Here is a 16,566-nt window from a genome sequence, read left to right as displayed (position 1 = left end):
ATGTCTTGGACAGAGAGAAACTTGAGCTTAGTCAGGTAGGCTAGGGTAAGACAGAAAGTGGAAAAGAGAAAGAGATGTTGTTCTGGGCTGAGGGAACAATAAACCAATGACCTAAAGACAAGAAGAGCTTGGTGCTGTACCTGAAAGGTTAGGAGATCAACTTGATGAGAGCTGAAGGTTCCTGCTAGAGCTGAAGAGGAAAGAAGACTGGTGTGGGGGAGAGGAGAAGAAATGGGAGAGGGGTACCTATCACGTACCAGGCACTTCACATGTATAATATAATTTAATCCTCACAACCAGCTGATGAATAGGTACTGCTATTATCCTCATTTTATGCTCAGGAAACAGACTCAGGGAAGTTAAGTAATTTCTCCCAAGGTCACAAGATAGAGAGTAGTGAGTCAAGCTTTAGAACCCCAGAAGTTTTCCTTCAGATGCCACACCGCCTCACTCCACGACAGTGGTTGAGAATTTGGACTCTGGAATCATCGCTCTTCTGAGTGTATTAACTTGTGACTATGGGCATCTGTAAATTGAGGACAGAAAAAAGGTATCATTTAAGGTTGTTGTACTAGGATTACATAGGATATTGCCTGTGGAACAACTAGTAGTGCCCGGAACATAATAAATCTTTGCTTAATCTTGTTTTATCAGAAGTAGACTCAAAAGGCAGCAAAGAAGTTAGGGCTTGCTTGAGTACATTAGGCAACCATTGCAGCTCTTGAACTGATTGAGATGTTGAAACAGCCATAAAAGACAAAGGACAGAAGGGAAGAAGGGAAAGAAAACTGGAGTTATGGAGGCCTCCGAGAGCCAGTTGCAATCTTAACTCGGTCTGGAGGCTCACATTCAACAGGTGAAATAAATGTGATTTTATTTTCTCCTAGAAACAAAAGTAATACATATTGATTGGGGATAATCTTAAAATTTCAGAAGAGGACAAGGAAGAAAATTAAAATCACCCATAGTACCATATATAAGAGCTAATCACCATCAGTATTTTGTTATATATCCTTCCAGGTTGTTATGTTTGTGATTGTGAGTGTTGATTCACGTTTTAAGTTTACTGTATTTACCTACAGTAAAGATCACACTTTTGGTGTACTGTTCTATGAATTTTGACTATCACACACTGTCATATAGCCACCGGTACAATCAAGATACAGAAAAGTTCCATCAACCTCAAAAAATAAACCTCTTACTCCCATCCTCAGCCCCTGTTGACCACTGATCTGTTTTATGTTCCTATAATTTTGCCATTTCTAAAATGTCATTTAACTGGAATTGTACGGGATGTAGCCTTTTGAGTCTGACTTCTTTCACATAGCATGAGGCATGTGAGATTCATCTATGTTGTTGTGTGTCTGAATAGTTAATTTCTTTATATTGATGAGTAATATTCTTCATACACATGTGCCACAGTTTGCTTCTGCTTACCAAAAAAACATTTGAGTTGTCTCCGGTTTTCAGCAATTTGAGTAAAGCCACTGGTTTTTATTTCTCTAAGGTAATTACCTAGGAATGGGATTACTGAGTCATATGTTAAATAAATGTTTATAAGAACATTTTTATTTCTCTTATTATGCCAAAATGTTTTCCAGAGTGGCTGTTTCACATTCACATTTCTACTAACAGGTATAAGTGTTCTAGTTGCTCCATATCCTGATCAGCACTTAGTATGATCAGTTTTTTCTTTAAGCTACACTATTATGTACGTCATGGTATATAATGGTGGTTTTAATATTCATTTCCCTAATAAATAATGTTGTTGAGTATCTTTCGATGTATTTTTTATCCTCAAATAGAGAAAATTTTATTTCTTTTCCAATCTGTATATCTTTTATTTATTTTTTCTTACATTATTGCATTAGCCAGGACCTTCAGTATGATATTGAATAGAGTGGTGAGAGCAGATACCCCTACCTTACTCCTGTTCTAAGTGAATTCTTTCACCATTGGGTATAATGTTAGCTGAAGGGTTTTTATAGATGCCCTTTATTAGGTAAAGGAATTTCCCTTCATTTCCTAACTGGCTAAAAGTATCATAAGTAGATGTAGAATTTTTTGAAATGCTTCCATGTGAATATTGAGATGATTACATGATCGTCAGAAATCTGGGGAGTCCAAAATCTCTGACTTATGGTAGTAATCTTAAATAATCTTAATATACAACAGAGAGCTCTGATGTTTGCAAAGAAAATGTTTTTTTCTTCCATTAAAAAATACTTGTGTAGATATAGATATAGAAATCCATATGCATATACATAGGCTCAAAGAGAGAGCATCAACCATGTTTTGATACATTTCATTCTGAAGCATTTTTTATTTTGAGGTATTTCTTCCTTGGACAAGTAAGTTTTTTCTTTCTTTTTTAAATAGAAATGTGAATGTTTTCTACTCCAGAAAAAATACTTTAAAGACTGATAGGCTGTAGGCACCCACTTTAAGCTTATTTTTAGAATTCTAAGAATCTGCTTTCTTTCCAAGATTTATTTTAGAAAATGCAATCTAGTTACTTTCCACATCCTCATAAAGAAAATGGCATTGTTTTATTTTAAATGTGAGACAGAACTCGAGATAATGACAAATCTTGCCAAAGGCCTCAAGGATACTAAGCATGAACTTTGGGAGGAGTTATGTTTGTTTTGGTGTCTCTCATTCCCAGTCTAGTGTTAAGATGGGTCTTAGTCTCTCAAAATGTTTGCACAAGAGGATGAACTTCAATGTTTGCGTCGTTTCCCCTGTTTTATACTCTCCTCGCATAGACCACAGCTTAGAGTTTTAGAGAAAAGGCGCTTTCGGCAAGTGCAGAGTGGTATTGTCATGTTGCTACTGGAGCTGTCTGTGAGAGCCAAGAAAATAGGACAGAATGAAAAGGAAGTAAAATAAGTCATAGCGAAACCTTCTCTCTCAGAGGAAGGAAAGCAAACATTAAAATATTGCTTTTTCCTGGCTGCTTATTAAAGGGGAAATTTGCCTACTGTGCTGGAAGAGTCCTTTATTCATCGTTCTGTTGATGTGAAGCATCCAACTTGTTTTGTTTTTGTATGCATTACCCATTCTGTTTCTTAAGGGGAACTCTACTGACAGTGAGTATTTAACAGATTCAGCATTTCTCTGGTTAGAAAAGATGTCAATTTGTTTTAATCATTCAATAATTTATACTAGACCAATTCCCTGAAACAATTCAATTTAAACATGTTTGCTGCCAAGTCCATTCAAATTTCTGAAATATATGAAGTCATTATTTATATTTACATTTATGAAGGCATTATTTATATTTATTGATTTATTTTTAATATGGATTAGTTTGTTTGAAATAAGATGCTCTTTGGATATTTTGTGAAACTTACATAATTTTGTCACTTTCAGAAATGTTTAGATACGAGGTATTGCAAATTAATTAACTAATATAAAAACCTTGACTTTACAGGTATAAAACTCTAGTGTCACATTATGCAGTTACATATCCCATATTCTATTGTCATAAGTTCAAGGTCATTGGTCTAAATTACAATTACATAATTTCTGTTATGACTGTTGGTGATTGGTATAATTTGACTAATTATTGTCTAAACAATGGAAGTTGGCTGGGACTCAAATTGCAACAAATGCTTTTTTATATAAGAGCAAGGAAACTGAATGCTTTTTTCTTTTGTCATTCAATACGACGGGCTGCAATTAATCATAAATATTGCACTGGGGGTATAGAAAGCGTTCTTTATTTTCCAGGATCATCTTTCTTGAATAGGATAGAAGGGAACCCTCCAGAGAAAAATAAATGATCATGTTTAGAGAAACATCACATTGACTGTCTAATTGGAAGGACAGTGGAAAAATCTCACAGGAAATGGTCCAGAGCCTGTGACTTTTATAGTCAATACTCCTCTTAGACAGAGCAAACATTCCTTTTAATGGCATAAAAATCCATTTAAATTGAAAGTAACATCTGCCGAAACTTCTTATGTGACCACAGGGTCAAGAGTAACCATTGCCAGATGAGGAAATAATAAAATGTTTTTTGAATTATAGGATGAACTTGTATCTAAACAATAAGAGTGCAATTACAAATTAGGATCCTGTCGTTTGAAAAGGCACTGTACTTTTAGGCAATTTAATATGTTACATAATTTACTAAAAACTTCTTAGCCTTTCTAACCTTTTCAAATAATTTCTGTCTGTTTTGACCACAAGCTTTGAGTAAATTGATTGATAAGACAGCTTGATCATTGCCACTTTTCAAAGGCATGGAGATCTATATGAGTACAGATAACACAGAACCCCTGCAAGTGAGGGGTGAATTGTCAGCGTTCACTGCTGAGGAGGTGCTGCTGGGACATCGCAGGCTCAGAGAGGGCAAAAAGGTTCTTCCACGATCCTCAAGGCAGTGAGGTTTTCCCAGACAAAGCAACAAAAGTGAGAATTCAACCTGTCTTATGGTCACTTCCCACAAATTCTAGGTAGAGAGTTGCCCCATCTTCCTTAACCTGAAATGCGTTCACAGAGGCCATACATCGAGATCCTTCAATGTATCTTTGATGCCAGAGTAATTTTTATAGAAAAGAGTGACATGGGGCAAATCTTCCATGCTCACATTCCAAAATTAATAATATGGCTTCTGAAGTACAGAATGAAATAAATTGCCTTTAGTACAGCACAATGTAGCATAAATAAAAATGCAAGCTCCTTATTTAAATCTCATTTGAACATTTTATGCTGCTTATCTTAGAAATTGTCTCATTTCCTTGGCAGCTAATGACAGGTGGGCAGAGACCAGCTGCCTGTTGCAGAGCTGGACTTTGTGAAAACAAAAGAGGCCTTCTGGAATGTCTATCATACTCTTTACACATGTCAGATCTGGAACCTTGCTGCCTGGGTTAAATTCTTATTCTGCCATTCCCAGCTATGAATCCTTAAGCAAGTTGCTTAACTTCTTTGGACCTGAGTTTCCACATTTGTAAAATGGAATATATTATACCTACCTTAAAGGATTACTGTGAGGGTTAAGCAAGACCATTCAGGTCAAATACTTGAAAAATTTTAGCTGCCATTATTATCAATTCATTTCATCTACTTTGATATTCCTTCTTCTGGCCTTTCAGATGCCAGAATTATTCAGAATCATTATGGAGAATTTTTTAACCTATCCAAATTCTGAATGCCTAAACAATAATTCTAGGAAAACTATTTACTCTTAAGTACAAAATAGACATATATTCAACAAAAACCTGTCTCTCTGTATTCACCTCAGCACTGATAGGATATCCTCAGACCATAATTATACCCAATGATGTTTAAATGGGCCCAGAGCCTCTAAGAAATTAGGTAAATGCAAATTTTTCAGGCCAAGCAGTCTTCCAATGATTTCTGAAAGTCATGGTTATAGACCTTCCTGTGCCTGCTGGGGACATACTCTTCTCATTGGTCTTGGTAGAGAGAGCTCTGTAGTTCCACCAGCCCCTTTCAGGCTCACAGAACTGTTTTTCATTTTAGGAGATGCAGTAAAATGTGAAAGGAGAAGGTTCTCGAGCACCTACATAGCCTGGTGCCCATCTGTTCTTTGAAAATTCATCAGTGTTTTGGTTCTGGAGTTCATATTTTGGGTTATGTACGGATTAGAGGTTATTGGCTAGAATTTTTTTAAGCCAGAAAAAAAAAAGTTACTTTGTTTTTTTTAGGTCATAGCATTTATGAATGTTATTAAAGATTAGTATGGAATATAAAAAAAATGTGTCCTCAGAATTCTTGACCTAAAAAAGTGAACTTTTTATTTTAACCGCTGAGCTTACCTGGCAATACAAGTATCTAGTCTGTAGCTATATTCTACTCCTTAGCTGCAGCAGAAAACATTTTATCTTTCTTGGATGCTGCAAAATCATAAACTAAAGAAGTCAAAGTCAATTTATGAGCTTCACAAGATTTTGCTAAGGAAATAGCTAGAAAATACATAGAAAAAAAGTATATTTATCCTTATGATACATGCAAAATAATCTCAGAACACTTCCCTAAGTGATTCTACTATGCTGTGCAGACTATGTAGGATTATGAATGCACTGAGTTTACTTAATATGATGCTTTGGGGAATGTGGTTTAATTGAAAGCTTTGGATATAAAACTAGCATCAATTGAGTTGAAAAGTTCCTTTTTAAATAAAAACTGCTAAATTATACTGCAAAATGCAGGAGAAAATATTACACACTACCTAAATGTGAAATTAATGTCTCCCTAAACATTGCTATAAGTAGCGCATCTCAACTTAGTTCATAATTGAGTGAATTGTTTCTTTTGTTTCTGGTGATTCAGATTTCCCATGTAATATCTTTTCCTTGTCTCTTTCTGTAACCAAATTCTGCCACTAGACTAGGTTGTTTGAGCAAGCGAATTAGTGCCTTCCAGGGGTGGTAATAAGTGCCTTCCAGGGGTGGTAACAGAGCAAAGAGGAATATTTCAAGGGAGGTAAATATATACATAATTTTCTGAAAGTGCAGCAAGTTTTCTTTGTGATTTTCCTCCTTGAGTTAGAACTATAGCTCTTTCACCAATGGTCTTCCTTCTCTTTTGTAACTTGTGACTTCATTTGTGTGACTCATTTCACTTGTTATGCTTGTCTCCATGGACACTAACCATCTAATAAGCCATATGTTGGACGTTTTAAAACAAGGTAGAAATCAGCAATTCTCAACCTGTGTTTTCAGTATCCAAGCGTATGTTGATGTAAATCAAAAGCTATCTTTAGTTCTTTAAAAACAAACTCAAAATAGCTTTGAACTTCAAGATGCTACTGAAAATTGGAATGAATGATTGTGTAACAACATGCTTTCTCATATTTGAAATACTATACTCGTATACTTGAAGAATTCTTAGTATAGATGCAACTACCTGCTTGAAGAAGTTGGTTACTAAGCAAACAACTGTTTTAAAATATAACTTAAGTTATACTGGCTTCCAGCTTTGCATTTCCATTCCCTTCCCCCAAACTCATGATATTTGGAGGCACTGTTAATATGATAAAAATTTATAAAAGTAGACTCTACTTCTTACATTTCACCTTTGAAATGTTTGGGCTCTATAGATCATCATCATTTAAAAAATTGACTTTCTTTAGCCAAATCAAATCATAGATGTGTGATTTTAGAAACTCTTCATTTTACAAATGAGGAAGCAAAGACCCACAAACATATAAAGCAATTGTTTGATTTTACCCAACTCTGTAGTTAGCAGCAGTTCTACCAAGAACCTAGGCCTCTCCCCACCAGTATTGTATATCCTCCCCCGCTACATCAGACTACTGTCTCATTTACATGGCTCCATATATCTTAGAGTAAAGTAAGTGGCAAGGCAAGGGAATAGTCAATTGAGAATTGGCAATTTGGGGTAAGGTCTATGACATTGTTTTTTGAAGTGTAATCTGAGGATCAGCTATATTAATTACTTGGATGCCTGTTGAAAATGTGGATTCCTGGACTGTACTCCACATCTATTGAATCTCAATCTTCCAGGGGTGGCAGTCAGGAATATATAATTTAAACAAGCTTTCTAGGTAATTTTTCTGTACATTAAAGTTTGTATTCCATAGGCCAATGATATCCTGTATGTGTCACTAGACTGTTGCTTACTGTGTTTTAAATTGTTGTAACAGCATAATATATTTCCATTTCAGAAATGTGTAATGTGGAGCGGTGTGAAGGAGACCTGTGGTAGAGGAGAAGGGCACTGAGTTTGAGTTCCAATCTAGGCTCTACCACCTTGCTCTATAGGCCTGGGCAAGTTCCTTAGCTCTCTAAGACTCCAATTTTTCTTCTTTAAAGAAGAATAATGCTGCGTTTGCAGGATTGCTGAGAGATCATGGATATAAAATACCTGGCAGGCACTAGGCCTAGCATAGTAGAGGCATGCAACTATTAATTACTGTCATTACTTAAATTATATAACTATTATTTTCCATGGCTCTTCCCTTACCTTGTAAAGTGGAAGTACACTGAATTACACATTCTTTCCAACCTAGCTACCATTTGTCGCTTATTTCTGTCCTTTGCTCCTCCTCTTCGCCTCTGTGGCTTCCTGACTACCTCTTGGCCATTTCACTATTCATTAGTCACCTCTACCAGGAGGAAAGAGAAAATAAGAAATTCAACTCAAAGCATCCATTTTCCTCATGTTATTACTTTTAGTAAAAGATTTGGTGTGAAGGAAAGAGGATGAATCACGGGCCAAAATACATTTTTTTTTTACTTTTCTGGGAGTTTGCCTATTTTTAGATAGTTTCTGTTTCTGCTCTTATAACAGATAAGTGGTAGTCATCCACTTACATGCCCTCATTTTAAAATAGTGGTTTTTATCAACATTGCACAATATAAGGGTATTTCTAAATGAATCATTTTGAATCTTGTTTCCTTCCTTACTTTTTTAGGGAAACCGAAAATATTTGGTTTAAGAAAACTCATTAAAATCCTACAGAGAGGGAGGCTGAATATGAAGTAGGTCAAATTTCATCTCCCTGGTTCTGCCCTTGAAATATGTCAAATTCCGTCTCCCTGGTCATGCCCTTGAGGCATTGTTGACGTGCATTTCTAGCTCAGCAGAGGTGGACTCTGTGTGTGGATGGATTCCTAGATTGCACAGCTCCTCGGTAGGTACAAGTTCGGACCTAATGGGAAGGTGCCTGAGTAGGGCCTGCGGTCATGAGTCTTGGTTTTCACACTGGTTTGTAGTCAGACTCTGGCAGGAGGGCAGGGGGAAGGGTGAGAGTCTGGGATGGGGTGGGGCGGGGCAGCTGTCTGATTACCACACTCTTCACCTATTGCCAGTCCTGAGTCCTGACAGGGTGCTGATACCAGCCATCAGGTGGACTGATGGTCTGGTTGAAATGTGTGGCATGACCAGTCCATTAGAATGGCATCTTCTTGAGGGCAGGTATTTTTGTCTGCCTGGTTTGCTACTCTAATCCCAGCATCTGGAACCAGGTCTGTCATAGAGTACGCACTCAATAAATATTTGTTGAATACATGGATGAAGTAATCACCAGGGTTCATAAATCATCAGGATTTTTTGAAGGAGAGGAAGAAAAGAGGGGGGGAAATAGAAGAGGAAAATCGTGAGATGGTGCTTGGCTTGTTTGAGTCAATCTGATTATCTGAAGAATGCTCTTTTCGGGTAAAAGAATATAATTTTTCGGTCAAAGGCATAATGCGATTTCTGCTACAGCTTACCCTCCAGTTTTAGGGTCTACCCCTGGGAATGGTAATGCTGGTGACTGGTTGGATGGGAAAAAATAATAATAATAATGATGAATAACGACAGCAGCAGCAACCAGCATTTATATAGCACTCATACCATGTGGATTATCTTTACCAATCTACTTGTAAAATGTAATGAATGATAGTACAAGTACAATTGCACCTTGCCACAGCAGTGTGATGCTTAATGTAAATATCAAGACCGTTTAGTCACTGGCATGCAATATTACAAATAGTTCCTGAGCGAAGCAGGCTAGACGAGTTTCTCTAAAAAGACACTGTGTGTGTGTGTGTGTGTGTGTGTGTGTGTGTGTGTGTGTGCGTGTGCGTGTGTGTGTGTGCGTGTGTGTGTGTATACACATCTAAATGCACTAAGCCTACTCAAAATCATTTTAGTAATAACCTTGATTCTGGAAGTTTGGTTGCTAGGTAAAGCTAAGTGTAATTTTTACATTAATATCACATCCTTTTATTCAGATCAGAGTTTTCTGGGATGTTTCCAAAACCACAAGTGCAAATGACACATGCATCTCTAGAAATTTCCCTTGTAGGAGAATGGCAGTATGCCAACAAAGGTGAAGTACAGAACGTCCTTTTCAAAAGAGCCCCTAACCAGGCCTGTATTTTATAGACCTGCTTTGTGACCCTTATTTTGTCTTCTCTATTTGCTGCTCTAACACTTTGGCTCTCCAAGGCACTTTATTTAAATTCAGTGACCGCAAACTGGAATGAATGGAACTATTAAATAAACGTGTCCTTGAGTGTGTCCTCTGTGAAAGGCCCCGGGCTTTGGAGGAAGACAGACTTGGGTGGTTTGGATTCCAGCTCTGCCAGGGATCACCTGTGTGACCTTAGATAACTTTCCTAACAATCAGAGTTCTCCTCTGCAAAATAGAGAAAGAAAGAATCTCCAAGGGTTGTTGTGAGGATGGAGTGAATAATATATATATATTATATATATATTATAAATATATAAATATATATATGTGTATATATAAATGCTTAGCACAATAACATGGCATGTAGGAGTGTATATAATTACTTCCCTTATTACCTGGTGTTCTTAACCCCCTCAGCATCCTGCACAACATAGGCTGCTAAAATACTTGGACATCCCCAGAACTAGAGTAAATTAAGAAAAAAAAAGAAAGAAAAAACAGATTTTCCTCCTGTGTCTTTCTCCTTTACTTTCACACAGAACACTTCACTTCTGACACTTCTGGTTACAAAATGTGTGGGTTCCCCCCCACACACACACACACACCACCACAACAAGCAATTCTCTGGACCCTAGCTGGGTATTCTATAATTTAACTCATTTCTGACACTATCTCCTAGGATATAGTTGAGATCCCACAGGTTAAGGGTTCACAAGACAGCTCCCATCCCATTTCAGATGCCATCGCATTAGTAGGTCCCCAGATTACCCACTTATTAGACTTGGCTGTAAATCTGAGGTTCCCACTACCTACTCCTTGGGTTTGAGTAATTTGCTAGAGTGGCTCACAGAACTCATGGAAACACTTTCTTATGTTTACCAGCTTATTAAAGGACATGATAAAGGATACCCATGAACAGCCAGATGAAGAGATACACTGGGTGAGATCTGGGGGGGAGTCCCAAGTGCAGGTGCTTCTGTCGCTGTGGAGTTGGGGTTATGTCACCCTCCTGGTGTGAAGTGTTTGCCAACCTGGAAGCTCTCCAAACCCTTTACCGTTGGGATTTTATGGAGGCTTCCTCACACAGACATGATCAATTATTAACTCCATTTCCAGCCCCTCTCCTCTCTATATATAAGTGGCGTGGGCTGATGGAACTGAAAATTCCAAGCTTCTGCTCAAGGCTTGGTCTTACCGGTGATCAGCCCCCATCCAGGTACTCAGCCAGAGTTGCCTCACTAGAACAAAAGCTGCTCTAGTGCTCTTAGCACTTAAGTATTTACAAGGGTTTTAGGAGCCCTGTATTAGGGACTGGGGACAACGACCAAATATACATTTCTTATTCTAAATCACATTATCACATAGAGCCTCAGGGCAGCCCCTTCTTTCTCATAGACTGTTACAATTAAAGGTAGATTTTGTGCTCCAGCCCACTCTCAGCCGCAAGCATTATCTTACACACACACACACACACACACACACACACACACACACACACACACATACACGCACTCTTTTATTCCACTCCGTTCTTTGTTTTCTGCAGCCTACAGCACAAAGCCTAAGCTCCTTGTTGAAGCATGCAAAACTTCCTCATCTGGCTTTAGGTCTGTTGACTCATTTCTTGCTGAGCCTGAACTATTTCTTCAACCTTGCCTTGCCCTTTTACACCTCCATGCCTTTGAATAGGGGTTTTTCTTTCCCAGCCTCAAATGCCCTTCCCCTTTTCTACAGCCAGTATATATCCACTATGTCTTCTTTCAAGGTGAAACCCAAATGCTGTCTCCTCTATAACGCGCCTCTGGACAGCCTGAAGCCAAGACAGTTACTATACCCTTTATGTTGTTCTGGCTCCCATAGCTCTTTGTACCTCTCTTATAGCTGGGTCATGTAGTAATTGAAATTCAAACACACCTCGCTATGCCACTTATGTGACCTTGGGCAAGTACTTAACCGCTCTTAGCCTTGTCTTTATTTGTAAAATAGAGACAATATTAGTACTTTAAGTACTAAAGTTGCTTTAAATATTAAATGAGATAATCCATGTAAAACACATAGTACAGTGCCTAGAACATGGTCTTTACAGGTTTGTCTTTATTAGACTATGAGCTGCTTCATTTTTGTACCCCCAATACCCAGCACAAAGCCTGGTACTCAGGAGGTAGTTAAATATGTTTTTTGGAAGAAGGAAGCCAATGACCTACCTTTCATCTATATTAACAAAGAAAACAGAAAATGTTGAATTGTATTTATGAGGAAGGCTCATTAACTGTCCCTTCTTTCACACTTTAGTTACTATGCTTTTTTTTTTTTTTATTAGTTTCAGGTGCACAAGACAAAGCAATACTTAGACGTTTATCATTTATATCCTTCACACTGTGTGAACCACCCTCCCCCATCCACTGCCCCTCTGACATCGCACAGAGCCATTACATTTCCACTGTCTCTATTCCTAATTACTTAATACTCTTGGATCTTCAGTTTCACCAGCTATAAAATGCCTGCTTCCTCCTTCCCACCCCCCAAAAAAGCTTACTATAATATGTGAAAATGACACAGCCTAAAGTCCTCGAGATACTTCTTAGCTATAGAAATTGAATCAATACTGTCCCAAAAATGGAAGAAAATTATTTCCTATTTTACAATGCATATAAACTGTGAAATTAAGAAACTTCGTAAAATTGAGGTCAGATAAGCCATTCAAGAGCATTTTCTATGTGTTGTCAATAGTTTTGTTTTCAGGAGAATTCACTTGCCCAATTAGCAGTTCTTTTCTAATTAATTGTTAGTAAAATGATACTGTTGCCTTCTTATACTTAAAGTTCAAAACCCAGTTATTAAAAACAAGCACTGCGTTTCCTTGTAATGACCTACAGCAGCCATTTCTTTCTGTCTGTCGAAATGTGAGCTCCGGCAGTGGGTAGCAAGATTTTTGGGTTCTAGTTCAGGAACAGGTATTGACAAGTCAATTAATCCAGCTTAATAGTTTATAATTTACCACCTTAATAACACTGCTGATTATTTCTTAAAAGCTTCAAACTTTTTAAACACTACTTAATATTTCTGCAATTCAAGTCCCTCATTTGCAAAAAGAAAGTAAAAATACCTATGTCCAGTTATAAAGATTAAATACGAAGGTTAAATGAATACTGCATACGAAACATCTAACAGTAGTAGATACCCAATAAATGTTATTCTCTTTCTCATCGGGGTTTTGTTTATAACACCACATTTTATTCAGATTAATGTGTTTACATATGGATCTACTTCACTATACTATAAACTCATATAAGGCAGGAATTCTGTCTTACTCATCTTTGGATCCCTAGCACCCAGCACACTGCTTGATACAAAACACATGTTTAATATATACATAATTATGGAAGGCAGGAAGAAAAGATGGGAGGAAAAAAAGAGAAGAAAGGAAGGAGAAAGAGAGGAACATAGTGAACTAAATACTAGGTAAATTTGAGTACCATAGAACAAAAATCTCTATATAATTATTCAAGTTGTGTTTTCAATATTTATATTTTATCATATTAATTCTAATAATTATAAGACATTACCAACATTATAAAAATATAGTTGAATATTCCTTCATACTTTTGAAATAAAAAAACTGATGTATGCCTTCTTTTGTTTTATGCCAATATACATGAACAAGCATTACTGAATGAAAACTGCTTGTCAAAAATGTAACATGTGAGATAGGATGGTGATTTTGATGGCATGTGTCATTTATGCTAGCAAAATGAGAGAAGCGTCACCATGTTTCAGGGCTCTTGTGTGGCACTTAGAAAACTCTGCAGTCTGCAATCTACTTGTTCTGTGACCTAGTCAAGGTGATTTATCACAGGTAAAAAGTATATGTTTCATGCCTTTTTAAGTGACAAGTTTGACACATATTATGAAATGATACAATCTGTAGAGTATAAAGTCGCAGTGCATACCAATCAAACATGTTATGCTTTTCGATTACATAATTCACTGTTTGAAAGTACCTTATCTGATATCAAGAAAAAACCAAGAAGCTGCTACCAAGACAGTTTTCAGTCTTCTCAAATAGATATCCAGTACCCCTCTCTAATACGTGCTATTGCCCTAATTTCCTTTTATTTTATGACTTTTTGTTGCTGTTCTTATCTCTTGGTTAACAATCGATGAATACTGTTTTCTTTTTAACTTTTAAAAAAGTTTTAGTCATCAAAATGTAAACAACGTAAAATCACCCAAAGTAAGAAATTCGTATTTGTCATCTCCTGATCCACTTCCCTGGTACTCCATGCATTTTTCTAAAGATATTGCATCCTTCCAAACCTTTCCTCTATATTAAATGTATAGATATATGTACAATTTTCCAGATAAATGGGATCCAGCTATATATATTTTATTAAGCAACATGCTTTTTTTCACTTATGTCTTGGAGATCTTTTTAGGTTAGTACATGTAAGTTGATCTCATTCTTTCTAATGGTTGCATACTATTCCATACCATGGTTCTATCATAATTGATTGCTCCATTCCTCTTTTAATCAGAATAAGTTTGTTTTCCCTTTTTCACAATATAAATAATACAGCAGTGGACATTCTTATCTATTTACCAGGATAGAGTCCTAGAGGTAGAATTGCTGTGTTAAAAGGCACACCATTTTTTGAATGCCACTGAGAACAATCTATTGCAATATTTAGTAATTGTTGCTATTTGGTTATTCTTCCCTGTTTTACACAAGGTTGGGATTCTACTCTTATTTTAACTGATCCTTTGAATACAATGAGATGCCAGCATAAAGTAGCTTTAGCTTTAATCAGTAAGCTTTAATCAGGAAGCTCTAATGTCTTAATATTTGGTTTTCACCATAACAAGATTCATTTTAAAGTTGAGTTCAGTTTAAGTTTTATATTTATTTTATCTTGTACCATATCCAAGGGGAGTTTAACTATTTAAATGAGTAGTCACTTAAAAAAGTTATTTTACATCATGGATTTTAGAGGGGGGCCCGCAAATATGGGATGGAGTGCTCCTCAGTAGATTAGATAGTTGCAATCCAGTTCTACTGAAGCCCTACAAAATAATTGCTGCTAAATTTAATGTACTTTTTCTGGGATTGGGGGTTTTTTGAGCGGGGATAAATGCTTCTATTATTTCCTTTATATCACAAAAAAAGGGAAACATCTAAGAATTCTGAATTTTTAAGTGTTAAAAATGAGACATGCGGGCTACAACTATATGGGTCATTTTTGAGGCTATCTTTAAAAAAGATCATGGAGAAAACATTTTTTAAATAAAAAGGTCATGGAGATTTCTGAAAACGGGATATTTCACAGCCTCTCAAGTGGGAAGTTATGGATAATGTTCAATACAGACTGAGGAACTAAGGCCATAGAGTTTTGGGAGACTATTGGATGACGGTTTTTATGGGTTGTTTGGCCATGCTTCCTGGACTCCCTCCTGTGTTCTGCTGGTACCCTCCCCCGCCTACCCTGACTGCTATGGTCACAAAGGAAAGTTGATCTTCTTTATCACATTATTGTTAACTTTGTGCCACAGCTTAAAAGTCAGAAAATTTTAAAGTAGAAAAGGAGTCCTTGGAGACCATTGACTCCTTTATCTTGTCCTGAAGCAATAAAACTATGCGCTGCATTCTAGTGTAATCATCGGTCTTTCCAAATGGTTCCTACTGAGTTTCTTTCATCTTCTTTTTATTAAAAAAAATGATGGCTAAGGAGAACAAAATGATCAAATCAAACTCCTCTCTCTCCGTGCCCTTTGCACATGTGCCCATTCGCTGGCCCTTCCTACTCTTTTCGCCATTGCGGCTCCTTCTCTTCCTTCAGACTCTGGTCAGTCATCACCTTCTTGGTGATGGAAGCCACTCTTGGTATACCCTCACTCTCAGTGGAGAGCATTCTTCGATCATGCTTATCATTATAATGTGATATTGTTCTCCTGTTTGTCTCTCCCATTAAAGGATAGGGGACTTGGCTTTACCTTTATATCTCCAGCACCAAGCACAACATCCAGCACTCAGTAAATGTTGAATGAATGAATGAATGAATGAATGAATGAATGAATGAATGAACAATTGACTGAATAAAACAATTTCACAAATAATCCTTTCTTAGATGTCATAAGAGTATTTCAATCTAGTGGAAGATGGATTGATTAGAGATCCTCTCTACTTTCGGAGTCCACATTAAAGCTATAGTCATTTTACTTAGAATCTTTTAAAGTTTTTGTGTAGAAATGATAACCTTACTTTGGAAAATGCCTACTGCATAATTTGGTGTTTGTTAATGTGCCAAAAAGCATGGCAGCAATTGTCCATCCATCATTTGGTAATTCACTAGATTTTTACTTAGCTGGTGGAAGTTATTCTAGAGATATATTGTAGAGAACTCTGATTGATTGTACTGGGACAAACTGATTTATAAAATTTGTACTTTTCAGGGGCATTTGCACCAAGAAACATTCCAAAATTTGTGTGGGATTGTGTTTAAGTTTGACTGTCTTTTTGTTATTGTTTTTAGTTGAGGGCAAGAATGACAAGACCTTTATCATAACAAAATATGCTGTGGAAATTGCCAAACAGTGGCATTTGGGAAACATGGTTAAATGTGTGTGCTTTTGTAAAAGTGATTAACTGACACAGGATTTGCAAAAATTTAGGGTTC

General features: G+C 36.8%; 1 protein-coding gene across 1 annotated transcript in view; it reads left to right on the top strand.

The window, feature by feature from the left end:
- Positions 1 to 2,866: 2,866 nt before the first annotated feature.
- Positions 2,867 to 16,566, top strand: part of ARHGAP5 (Rho GTPase activating protein 5) — a 111,419-nt gene continuing 97,719 nt past the window's right edge. The window contains exon 1 of the mRNA XM_019754531.3: positions 2,867 to 3,089. The gene's annotated coding sequence lies outside the window, so the exon portion shown is untranslated. The remainder of the gene's footprint in view (positions 3,090 to 16,566) is intronic.

The sequence above is a fragment of the Rhinolophus sinicus genome, chromosome 3, assembly GCF_057876585.1.
Source record: "Rhinolophus sinicus isolate RSI-liver-muscle chromosome 3, RSI-T2T, whole genome shotgun sequence".
Taxonomy (NCBI): Eukaryota; Metazoa; Chordata; class Mammalia; order Chiroptera; family Rhinolophidae; genus Rhinolophus; species Rhinolophus sinicus.
The sequence above is the reverse complement of the archived record's forward strand: the minus strand, read 5'-3'. Positions and strand labels throughout refer to the sequence as shown.